The following is a 13,040-nucleotide window of genomic DNA, read 5'->3' on the forward strand; positions in this document are numbered from 1 at the left end:
AAAATTGCCGGACAGGAAAATGGTATCGCGTACGCTCGCCGTTCCTTGTCGGGAGTTGAATTAAACTATACTGCGACAAATAAAAGATGTCTTGCCATCATTTGGGCCCCATCCAATTTCCGCCCCTATTTGTACGGACGACCATTGAGGGTTGTGAACGATCACAATGCATTGTACTGGCTCGCCAACTCAAAAGATCCATCCGGCCGCATTAGGCGATGGAGCCTGCGTCTTCAAGAATTTGACATCATAGTCATCTATGAGGCTAGTTGAAAGTATTCCGGTCCAGTGTGGTTGTTACAAGCCTCCGTTGACGCGCCGCTGAAAGAAGACGACGAAGACGCTTTCTTGGGACCAGTAAACGCCAGCAGTTTTGCCCAGCAGTAGCGCTCAGACCCTGAGTTGAAAGACTTAGCTGGTTGCCTCGAAGGAAAGATCGCTTCTCTTCCTGTGGTGTTCAAGCGTTATTTATAGTCATTCGCTTTAAACAACGGCGTCCTCATGAAGAAGAACTTTGCAGCCAACAGAACAGCAGAGCTTCTTGTGCCCAAAAGCCTCATACCGGAGTTTCTGCAGGCGCTATACGATGAGCCGACAGCAGGGCATCTCGGATTTGCGCGCACGTTGCGCCGGATATACGAGAAATATTACTGAACACGCTTGCCTGCCGACGTTGCGCATTACCTGAATACATGCCGTGGGTGTCGGCGACGCTAGACGCCCCAGACCAGATGGTCTACTGAGCCCCATATCGCCCCCGATTAAGCCCTTTCAACAAATTGGGATGGAGTTCCTCGGCTCCTTCCCAACTTAATCAGCGCGGAATAAATGGGGGGCCCATTACAAAAAAATGGTTCCATCGGGGCAACCAATTACATGTCCCGGTACGCCGAAGCGAAAGCTCTGTCTAACAGCACCGCACAATAAGTTGCCAAGTTTTTTGTCGAACGAATATTCCTGTGGCACGGCGCTCCTGAAGTGATCATCACGGACCGAGGAAATGCATTAACAGCGGAACTCACACAAGCCATCTTAAAGTACAGCCAGAGAAGCCACAGGACGACCGCATACCACCCGCAGATAAACTGACTCAAGGAAAGTCTCAATAAAACTATAGCGGAGACGCTCGCTATGTGCGTCGACACCGAACAGAAGACCTGGGCCGCCATCTTGCCGTACGTGACCTTCGCGTATAACACTGGCATCCAGGAGACAACCAGAGCGACCTCGTTCAAGCTTATGTAATGCCTACGACGACGCTTGACGCGATACTGTCGCATGGGACAAAAGAAGACAACCTAGACGTCGCCGCCAACCTGCAGCGTGCAGAGGAAGCCCGACGACTCGCACGGCTGCATATACAACTTGCGACGACGCCACGCAGAGTACACGGCAGGAGACCAAGCGTAGGCATGGACGCCAATTCGCCGTCGTGGACTAAGTGAAAATTTACTGCCCCCCTACTTTGGGCCATACAAATTCCTTTGGCGTATAGGACAACTTGACTATACGAACTCATACTCGACGGCATGACCCCATCCTAGTGGCGCCGGAATATGAATCGTTCACGTGGTGCACATGAAGCCTTATTTCGCGCGCTAAACGCCCGTAATTTTAATTGTTAACAATTTATTTACCTTTTTGCGTTTATTTTGTAAACATCGAGGTGATGCCTATTCAAAAAGAGAGTATATTCCACGAACAATTGAAATATTTGTTGCTTTTCGACAGCCGCCGGTATGAAGCCTTATCACTGCGATTCTAGCGCATGGATCAGTTCTGTCTTTGTTTGGTCATGGTCGTTGTCGCGAGATGCTGTTTTATCATTTCCGTGTCGCACAGGATACGTCGATTTGCATCTAAAAGATTTCGGCCACTTGCGTGTGTTTCTGTAATGTTCGAGGTTGTGCTAGTCACTGTCTACGGCTTTATCTGGATGTTTCTTCGCAGCCTTTAAATTTTGCGTTGACGAATCCGATGGGCGTTCGTTGATCGACGACCGCCTAGCACGCTTCCTGCTGTCGCCGTCGCAGATTGCTTGGATCTTTTGTGGGCGCAAGTCAGCCCAATAAAGAATATGTATGTTTCAGTATGTTTCAAGCCTCCTCATATGTTGCCTATAGCCTTGTCACCACTAAGTGACACTATGAAAGACTCCCTATTGGAGGATTCCGAAAATTCGGACCACCTGGGGTACTTTAACGTGCACTGACATTGCACAACACACGGGCGCTTTGCTTTTCGCCTAAATGGAAAGGGGGCCACCACGGCCGAGATTCGATCCCGCATCCTCGGGCACATCAGTCGAGCGCCGTAGCGACTGCACCACCACAACGGGCTAAAGCTTCGCCTGTGGGAGACCGAGCATAGCATCGAACACAACTAGCGTTCCGTTGAACGCATCAAAGTTTACCGGCGTTCTAATAATTGATTCACAGGAAAGGGAAGGCACAGTATCTATCGCCCTTGTTCTTTGGACACCTGACAGCGCCTTAAGGCAATGGAAGAAGATTCGAGTGAACCCGGAAAGAGAGAAAGACGTGCCGTAGTGCAGGGCTGCAGACTAATTTCGACGAACGGGCGTTATATAACATGCACTGATAGCACACGCATGCTTCTCCATTGCGCCTCCATCGAAACGCTGGGTTCGAACTCGGGTACCCCCGAGTTGTAGTCGGTCATCTTATCCACTGTGCCACCGCGGCGGAACAAACCGCCGTTCTAAGCCGAATCGCTCTTCATGCCCTGTGCATGCGATGCCGGCATACGCTTTCCTGATCCACTCGGTCAGCTGTCCGCGGCGGTGCGTGCACGTGGAGTGTGAAAATACCCTTCTCCTCCTTTCAGCGCCAGCACGCGCATCTTCTGGGATGCCGATACCATCCTTCTCCTCCTCTCTGTAACTAGTGCAGCGGTGGAACACCAGTGGAATGGCCCAGCTGGTTGCCGTGGTAGCAGCGCATGCGCGCTAATGGCCTACGCTCGGCTCCCCGAAATGCGCTTCTACTAGCCTAGTGTAATTTTCGTTACAAAAAGCGTTGTTGCTCTGGGATATCTGAGGAGACTGAGGATCCAAAGTGCTTGGTGGGCAGATACTGGGGAGATTGCGTAGCAGTGTCTAGTTCCGCGCAGACGGGTGCAAGGCGTTCAGTCGCAGTGAGAGGCGCGTAACCAAACGTGGCTTCAAGAGGTCCTGCTTAGCGAGCTGCGTTTATATCAACCTCTGAGGTTTGCCTCACTGTGAGGCAAATTTTACAGTGAGATTCTTTCAAGGTGGTGTTACCGCTTCGTTGACCGTGAGTCTTCTCGGCTAAAACGCTGGACGGAAGACTAAGGTACTATTCGACCACCTAAGGAAAGAACAGTAGTTTACGTTAGGTAGCGAAGCACTGGAAGTAGTTGGCGAAATATGTCTACTTAGGACAGGTAGTAACCGCAGATCCGGACCATGAAAGGGAAAAAACAAGGATAATAAGATTGGGGTGGAGCGCATTCGGCAAGCATTCGCAGATTGACTGGTAGCGTACCGGTGTCACTCAAGAGGACAGTATACAACAGTTGCATCTTACCTGTACTTACCTGTATGGGGCTGAATCCTCGAGGCTAGCAAATAGGGTCCTAATTAAGTTGAGAAAAACGCAGAGGGTCATGAAAAGAAAAATGGTAGTGGTAACATTAGAGATAGGAAACGTGCCGAGTGGGTCAGAGAAATAACTCAAGTCACTGACATTCTAGTGGAAATCAAGAAAACGAAATGGACATGGGCAGGACATGTGCAAGGGAGTAACCGATGGTCACTTATGGTTACAAACCGGATTCCAAAGGAAGGAAAGCGTAGTAGGGGGCGGCAGAAAGTTACGTGGGCAGATAAGGTTAAGAAGTTCGCCGGGGTCAAGTGAATGCAGTTAGCACAGGATCGGGTTAACTGGAGGGATATGGGAGATGCCTTCGCCCTGCAGTGGTTATAGTCCGGCTAATGATGATGATGAAGAACTTATTAGGACACGATCATGAAGTGTTTGGGTGAAGGAGTACTTGGTGTGGTGATGTCGAATCTCCAGATTAAACATTACTCTGAGATTTTAAAGACATATTTAGCTTGACTATGTGATGTTAAATATCAGATCGAAAGCATACGCTGAATATGATGATCACATCGAGAATTTCTCATAGAGCCGTTATGGCTCTCTCGCCACGAATACAAGAGAAGAAAGAAAACGAATGTCCTTTTGGAGTCTCGTGGCATGCACTTGTGCCGGTAGGTGAAAAAGAAGGCGCTTTTAAAATATTAGTGATTCCCTTCGGAGTTCGGATTCCCACTTTCCTCGCCACCCGGATCCTGGCGGTACTAATGCGCCGACAGTGCTGGCGCTCATTATACAGGCCTAAAGTTGCAGGGGCCGGCAGGAAGACTGCTCGACTTGGCAGCCATGCAGCGTAGCATGACCACCGTAAGGCTGCTGCTCTACCCGGTGTCACTCAGCTCGCGGCCCATGGCGCTACCGTGGGACCAGCTTACGCAGTCACTACGCCATTCTTCGCCAAGGAGCTTCATACTGAGGAAAAAGTATCTGCTGGCACTGCGCGAAGGCCGCCATCGGGAGGAGGGAGCCTCGAGGTATTCTCAAGGAGGCCAGGCAGACGTTTTGGCGATACGGCTGCGTCCAGGCAAGAACACTGATAGGCGGCTGCTATACCCGAGGCCAATCCGTTCGCGGCTCATGGGGCCGCCTTGGGACCAGCTTACACCGTCACTGCGTCCGTCTTCGCTAAGGAGTTTCATCCCTAGGAAAGGGTATCTGTGTGCACTACGTCAGGGCACCCACTGGGAGGAAGAGCCCTCTCAAGGCGGCCTGCTCAGCGTCGTGGCTGCCGAAGCCGGTGCCACCGTCGTTGCGCGCGGTGAGATCCTGCTGGAGTCGTATAGAAGCATGGCCATTCCCTGCCTGCCCACTTCGGCTCCGCTGAGCGAGGTCAACACGCCCGGGGCCGAGAACTGGGGCTTCACATATGTGAACGTCACCAATGTTTCCTTCATGTGGAAGATCAACAACTTCAGTTTCCACCGAGAGGAAGTGGGGGAAATGATAAAAAGCTCAACATTTTCTGCCGCGGCCAACGATTGACTGAAGTTGTACCTAAGGAAGAAACCCAAGGGTCTGGACGAGAAGAGCAAGGATTACCTATCCCTGTACCTGCTACAGGTGTCCACCGATAAAAGTAAGGTACATGCCTAGTTCACATTTTCCATCCTCAATGCCAAGCGGGAAGAGACCAAGATTATGGCAAGCAAAATAACATATCGCTTTTTCCAAGGCAAGGACTGGGGCTTCAAGAAGTTCATTGGGAGAGATGTATTGCTGTAGAAGGCAAACGAACTCCTTGTTGGCCAGCTCACACTATATTGTGAAGTGAGCGTTGTTTCGGACTTGGTGAACATTTCGTGGCTGAAGAACATAAAGAAGTTCAAGGTCCCTCAGTGCCGGCTGTCGAGGATTTTGTCACTTGTTTGAATGCCAGACGTTCAGCGATGTCGTCCTGAGTGTCAATGAGCGGGACCTCTACGCCCACAAAGCTATCCTTATCGATCGCTGTCCTGTATTTGCGGCTATGTTCGAACACGAGCTGGAAGTGCAGCGGAATAGATTGGAGTTCGCCGACATAGACCACCAGGTATTCCGGGAATCCTTCATGGCGATCCGTGATACGGGTTCTGAAAGCGGCGAAATCGCCTACCAAAACAGAGTGGGAACCCTGTTGGAATTCTACCTTTCATCACCAGCTATCATTTCAGAATGCCATTTCTATATTTTAAAAAAAAAGAGTCATTTGTATAGGTTTTCGGTTGTACCTGTGTTATTAAACATATGTTTATCCGCTTTTGACAAGCGCATTCAAATAAACCTTTCTCAACTTCCTGTAGTAAAATTGTTGAGATACGTTGAAAATATCTTAATTATTTTTAGTAAATGTCAACGAAAAGATGTGATTCTGCCAAGGAAGTGCTGAGCATTTTTTCTGAGCACGGTGCCGGGTTAAATTTCACTTGGGAAGCACCTACAGAGGGCGGCATGCAGTTCTTAGATATTGAATTGAATTTAACCGACGGTAATATGTGCTGGATGCACCATCCACGAACCAGAAGCGTCTGTTGCACTTTGACAGCGCGCACTCAAAGGTTGTTAAGCGGGGGATCGTGTCTTCCTTTCTTCACGGAGCCGTGACTAAATCATGCACGCATCGCATGGCCGATAGAAATAAAGAGCAGTTCAGACTTCTTCAAGAGGCAGGTTTCCCCGTGGATGTCGTACTAGCAGTTTGTGAGAGTGTTTTTCAAGAACTGGAAGCCCCAAAGGGTCAAGTTATTGAGCAGGGAACAGAGGTTAACAGAAACAAGACTCCTCTTCAAGTAATGCCATATTTTCATAGGTTTTCGCATAAATTCCAAAAGGTGGCAGCGCGTTATAACGTAAAAGTCGTTTTCTCTGCTCCATGCAAATTTTCCCAGGTCAACACTAAGGAAGGGAAAGAACGAGATGCTTGCACGAGGAAACATCATACTAAATTCACGGTATGCAAGGCTAACGTTGTGTACAGGATTCCTATTGGCTGTGGGCTTCATTACATAGGGCAGAAAGGAAGATGCTTTAACTAAAGGGCGAGAGATCATAGATTGTGCGTACGTAATAAATCAGGCAGCAACTTTGCCGACCACTATAAAGCATGTTAAACAGAGGGAGATAAAGGATGCTATACAAATATAGATAACACAGAATGTATAAGATCAACTAAAGGGAAAACAGAGCCCGAAGTCATGGAGGGGTATTTCATAAGAAAGGCCGGGCAGATGTGCGTCAGCACGCCTGGACGGACATCTGTAGGTGTTAACCATTTCATCAGTGGTTTTTCCTTCATGAAATGTTCCTGTGTTATTTGAACTAGGATTGTCTTCACTTTTCTTTCTCGTATTCAATGCTTTTATTGCGTTACAATTCATGTTTTATAGCTTTTACATTTCTCTTTTGTTCTTAATCTTCCTAAATACATATCTCATTCGACCCTTGGTGGTTTTGTCCCCTCGGCACCGTGATTTTCTTATTTTCTTTCTTTCTTTTCTTTTCCACGCGCTGCCATCCTGATAGTGCTATTCTTTACGCATGCTCGCTGACTGATAGTGGGGTTTATGAGCTCCTATATTTTCGACGTGGTTGTCTTTTCTAAAATAAGGTTGCAAGTTAGCGCCTGCCCCGTTACTTCTGAGTCGTCCGGTTCTTTTTTGCGCTATGTTTTCGAAAAGTAATTACCAACTAGCTCAAACTAAGCATCTGATTAATACAATGTGCGCTGAAGCCGACTCCGATCCGGCACCTAGTGGCAGCGCGCCTCTCCCCCCATAATCAGCAGTCGTATGCCGTTTGGACGCAGGGACCGCATCATCGTTCACTACATGACTTCATTACATCAGCCAACTGTTTTTCATTTGTTTGACCAGATCCTTCATCCTTCATATGATTCCTTTTATGCCCCGAGGCAATAAACATCGAAGAAAAAAAATTGTGCGCGGGAATGCGTTGTTTCTTCTTTTTGGCCAAGAAATGGCGAGGCTGCATTTGAGACCAAATTTTTTGTAGCCTATGTAGAACTTAGAATTTGTTCAATATAGTGAATTACAGATTACACAAGTAAATAAACTGCTTTACCTGCCCTCAAGGTTTCAGAATTAGGTATTTTTTCATTCTTTTCTTTGTGACTCGCGGAAGCCAAAGCGATTGCTTTCGCATTTACGCCTATTGAGCGCTGATGTCCGACTGTGACACCATGTCTCTATATCCGTAAGTACTTGCACTGCGAGGAATATATTTTTTTGCGTGTTCATGGGATGATATAGATAAAATTAACATCCAGGAAAAACATTTATATTCGAAATACAAAATTCTAGGCCGAAAGTGTTAATTTGGACAGTTTCTGTTTACTGCCTTATTCCCCGTCCCCTCCCATCTTAGAGGAAACTGAGGATAAATTGAAGGTACTCTTTACGAATGGAGCATTGTTTGCAAGTAACTAGGATGCTGCGTTCACTGAGAAAGTGGCACGTTGATTGGAAAAGCATATTTCCGGTGCTCATGAATGGGCCAGAAGCATGGAGGTGAACGAAGTCGTGTCAAATTAATGACAACGCAGCGGGCTATGGAACTGTATTGCACTGTCGTATTGCATATTACTATATATTAGTTTTTTTTTATTCTCATATCTAACTGCATAGCTCCCTTACTATTAGTTTCCCGTGTGGCCAATATCCCTCGTGCGTATGTGCCATTATCTTACGGCACAACAACAACAACAACTGAAAGGGATAGGCGTTGTTAAGGAGCTTTGTTTTTGCTTTTTTTGTGTACAAGCGTTTTCATCGAACGACGTTTTTTTTTCTCCTTTTTATTTTTTCACCAAGCGTCGACAATCTTTCGGATAATAGGGGCAATACTTACGTCCCGAATACCTGAAATAACTTTTGGGATATAGTTATCAATTTCTGCTGGTATTGTGTCTTGTTTATCTTGTGATTTAAAAAAAAAAAAAAAAAAAAGATGGTGGCTCAACTCGGTAGATACTAGATATGCGTAGCGAAAGCTACTAAACGGATTATTCACATAGTCCTCGTCGCCGTTCTCGTCGCCGATGCACTGGCTGCAAACCGCTCGTGTGATCGGCGATACGGTGCGCGTAAATATGTCTCTCAACGGTAGGGCCCCGCAATTTCTTTCTCCTGACTAGTTGTCTCTCAGCAAGTTAAGTTGCCGAGAGTTGCCTCTGAACGCACTCTTAATTAAGGTAACACACACTCAGTAAATGCAGGATATGAATACGGTGAAGGTAAGTCCGTAGTGTAACCGCTGCCATACCGTCACCTCCTGGCTCTATTCACGGCTGGTTTTGCAGCTACTAGGAATAAAAAATTTCACAAAATGCAAACTAAAGGAAAACACACCACAGCAAGATGTTGTAATTTTATTTAGATGTTGTGAATTGTAAAAAACAAATATCCGAAAAGAATTGCTTTCAGAGGATTCGAACAGATGTTCCGAGCTTAGACATAAGTGGCATTAATCCTTTGCGCTATAGAACCGACCGGAATGCCGGGCTTTAATCGCGCTATTATTCGTTTTAACAATATTACAGATATTTGTCGTCAGGTCACGCTGCTCAGAGGACTATAGCGTTGAGAGAACGGAATCACGCTTCGGCGAGTCTTATTGGCATCTTCCTAATCTTCTTGCTCTATTTGACCGGCTTATTCTGCTCCTCCCTCCTCTCCTTTTCTCCGTATTCATTCTTTTTCCCTTCTCTTGCCTTCTTGGCGTCTTTTGAATCTGTTTGCTCTAACTGACCGCCTTGTTTTCCTCCCCGTATTCTCCCTCTTCCCGGCTTATCTTTTTCTGTTCTTCTGTCTTCTTGATCTTGGCGTCTTGCCAATCTGCTTGCTCTATTTGACCAGCTTCTTCTTTTCCTCCCTCTTCTCCCACTTTCCGTTTTCTTTTTTCTTTCCTTCTTCTGTCTTTTTGGCGTCTTTCGAATCTGCTTGCTCTATTTGACCGGCTCCTTCGTCTCCTCCTCGCTCTTCTCCTTCTTTCCGTATTCGTTCCTGTTCCCTTCTGACTTCTTTTTCTTGGCGTCTTCCGAATCAGCTTTCTCTAGTTGACCGGCTTCTTCGTTTTCTAATCCTTCTTCTTCCTCTTCTGCCTCTCTCCGTCTCCATTCTTCATCCCTTCTGTTTCCTTTTTGGCGCCTTTCGTATCTGCTAGCGCTATCCGGCCGGCTTCTTCTTTTACACCCTCTTTCCGTCTTCATTCTTCTTCCATTCTTCTCTCGTCTCCTCGGAGTCCTCCGAAACTGCTTTCTCTATTTGACCGGCTTTTTCGTCTCGTCCTCACTCTTCTCACTCTTTTCGTCTTCATTCTACTTCCCTTCTTCTGTCTTTTTCTTCTTGCCGTCTTCCAAATCTGCTTGCTTCATTTGACCGGCTTCGATCATCTTCTTCTCCCCCTTCTTCTCTCTTCCGTTCTTTTTTTCTTCTGTTGCTCGGTACAACTAATTTCCATGGTTACGGCACATGTGCAGTAGCGACTAGCAACGATTACCCGAAATGCGCCGCTGACTACCCTAGTGCACCTTTTGCCCCAAAATTGGAGGGGGCGGGGAGGCAAGTCTATAATTCCACTGTTAAGGGTATGATGAGCCAGCTGCTCCTTTTGACAGCTCCTCTTAAGCATTCTCGTTCTCCTATATGTGCGTTTTGCTGCTCGTATATCACTGATTCTCAAATTCTTGCCTTTATTTCCTCTCCAACATTCCTTTGCATACCGTCGTTAGCTACCAGGGTATGTGGAACACTTCGCAAAGAAGGTATAAAGCTCCGTTTATAGCCAAGCCGACTCCGTACGAAGGTTCCTGTGTGGCCAATGGTATGGCAGGTTTAATTTGGCAGGCAGGGTTGGATTCCTCTTCACCTCACATCTGAATTTAAAAGGGCAAGTTTGGGTCCTCTGCCAACTCAGCCATGTTCTGTGGTATTGTGAAGTCGCACAACCCTACGCCCAGTCTGCTCCCGGCGATGTTGCCTGCCAGCTACCACCTGGGAGGGCCGTGCACGTGATATTTCACTCACGACGCGGACGCCGGGTTTACAGGTGAACGGCTCCTTAAATGGGGAGGCTTTTTTCTCTGCGCTATGGTAGTAGCATGTGTATGACTAGAGTAGTTGTGTAGTACGCCTTGTATAATTCATGTATGAGCGCTGTAGTGGCGCAGTATATTGTGTAGTGCAATACGCGTATCATTACTGCAGTGTTGCACTATGTCATGTAGTGTAATTTGTGTGTCAGTAATGCAGTGGCCTAGCATCTGCGTAGCATGTCTTGTAGCGTAATTCATGTACTGGCACTGCAGTGGCGTATAATTCATGTGAGTAAATGGTGGTGTACGCTGTGCAGTATAACCGGGGTGGTGATTTCTATAAGGCGCGTGTTGGGTGGCTTTAGAATGGTGTGAACGCGTGTTCCAAAGTGCGGCGGTTTGGACGCGTGCAGCGTGTCGATATCATTTTACCTTATTTCTAAATATATGCGACGGTATTAGGGGCCATCCCTATTTATTTTGGGGTTGTTGTAGTAACTGACATCAACTCGGTTTTCAGCCTGACTGCTTATCGTAAATGAGTTCTCTTTTCGGATGTCACTATCTTTGTAGAGGAGGTAAAAAACTATTGGTCGCATCTTCTTGAGGCTCTGACACATAATAGTTGATGGTGGTCAACGGTTGCTTCGCTCTAACCAGAACAGCCTAGCTGACCAAGCCCTTGCTTTTGCATGCTTTCTCATCTCTTTCGTCTTCCGGCATAGCAGCGTCGGGCTGTCGTCGTTCGCTCGATGGGTCCAAATCTTATCCTCTGTATACAAAGAAAAACCAGCACAGGACGGCGTGCGCTGAACAACTTCGCGCAGTGTAACACTCTTGTGTATGTATTCTTACCGCGTTATTTTCTTCTTCGGTGGAATAGGTGCCACCTAACAAGAGGTAGAGGGAGAGAGAGTAAACTTTATTTGTTTAATGGAATAGCATAGGTGGTTTCCTCAGTACAGGATACCATTGGCCTGGGCTGTCTCCCGGGCCCTGGCGAGCAGGCTGCGCTGCTCAGAGAGACCCGTGTGGGCCAGCTCTGCCTCCACTCCGCTTTACTGAGCGCTCGAGCTTTATATTTCTGCAAGCTTTCTTCTTCATCGCCACGCAGAGCTGACGCTAACACTCAGCTATTAGTTCAGGGCTATACGTAACTTTGAGAAATGTCGATTAGAAATTATTTTGAATCATGCATCGTGAAGATGTGCTATAACGTATGAACATTTGGTTTCAAAACCCTATCCACACACTAAATACGCCGCGAAAAGCGCAGCGCGGTACTACAATCCTGAATTCAATCATTTAATGTTGCCCCGGCAGAGTACCTGATCTCGCGCCGTCAATTCGCGCGCATCTTCTTTCTGTCAGAGCATCTTCGTGCATGTCCTATCGGTCATCATGAACGGTAATTCTTCCAAGGGTGCATCCACAATGAGCTCGTCAGAACCAAGCAACCGTAGTGCCGCTCAACCCAAGAGGACGTCGTTATAAGGGAATGAGGTGTTGATAGTAAAGTACGAGACCGACGTCTGCGAAACAAGGCGGCAGGCATTATCCCCCATCACAAATGTCATTTCTACCGGTGCTCGCGGTGAGGAAAGAAGCAACGCTGACTACGGGGAATCCCCCAGGGAGGACATCTCGGTAGATGGCTCTGAGCTTCTCGATGCAGAGATCAGCAGTGTCTCTAGTCTGCCCCAGCCCAGGGACCTCGCACCAGCAGCCGCACCAACCGAGGGGGTCACTGAAAGCAACGGGGAAGGTGCTGCAGACATCTCCATTGAATTCATGAATCCTTACCTCAGTCGCTCTGATGACAAGTACGACCTGTTCTAAGGTGAGAGCCTGGTAGTAGTGGATGACACGCCTGAAGAGGACATACTCCTCTGCCAGCTCGCACCTGACTCGGAGGACAAGCCAGAAGGAATGCCGTCATCTCCAGAACTCGAAACATCTGAGCCACATCGCAGCACACCCGACTTCTTCGAGATCCTTCCCGAGATGGCTGTCCCTGAGCTGGAAAAGGACAACTTGTGAGTGCTGTTTGAAGGTTTCGAGCTGGAAACATGAAGGCTTGCTGTGAGGCGTATTTAGTGCTGGCTGGCACACGAAGTGCTGCTTACACCGCCCCCCCCCCCCCCCCCCTCCTTTACCTCTCATAATGGGTTGTGCCGAGGCCTGGACTGAAATAAAGCGTCTACAACTCGCACTCGTGCCGATAACGTGTTCTGTGGGTGCTTTCAAGCATCGTTCCGCGAGCTGTTGTGTGCAGCACAAAAATGAAAGCAGGTAACCAAGAGATGTTCGAATATGTCACATGTCATCATCATCATTAGCCTGACTACACCCCCTGCAAGGCGAAGGCC

At 47.7% G+C, this 13,040-nt stretch overlaps 1 pseudogene; it reads left to right on the plus strand.

The window, feature by feature from the left end:
• The first annotated feature begins 4,931 nt into the window (after positions 1 to 4,931).
• On the plus strand, positions 4,932 to 12,510 carry LOC146202267 (protein roadkill pseudogene; annotated as a pseudogene).
• Positions 12,511 to 13,040: the final 530 nt, after the last annotated feature.

This window comes from Amblyomma maculatum, chromosome 1, assembly GCF_055883805.1.
Source record: "Amblyomma maculatum isolate TAMU_Amacu chromosome 1, ASM5588380v1, whole genome shotgun sequence".
NCBI classification, from domain to species: Eukaryota; Metazoa; Arthropoda; class Arachnida; order Ixodida; family Ixodidae; genus Amblyomma; species Amblyomma maculatum.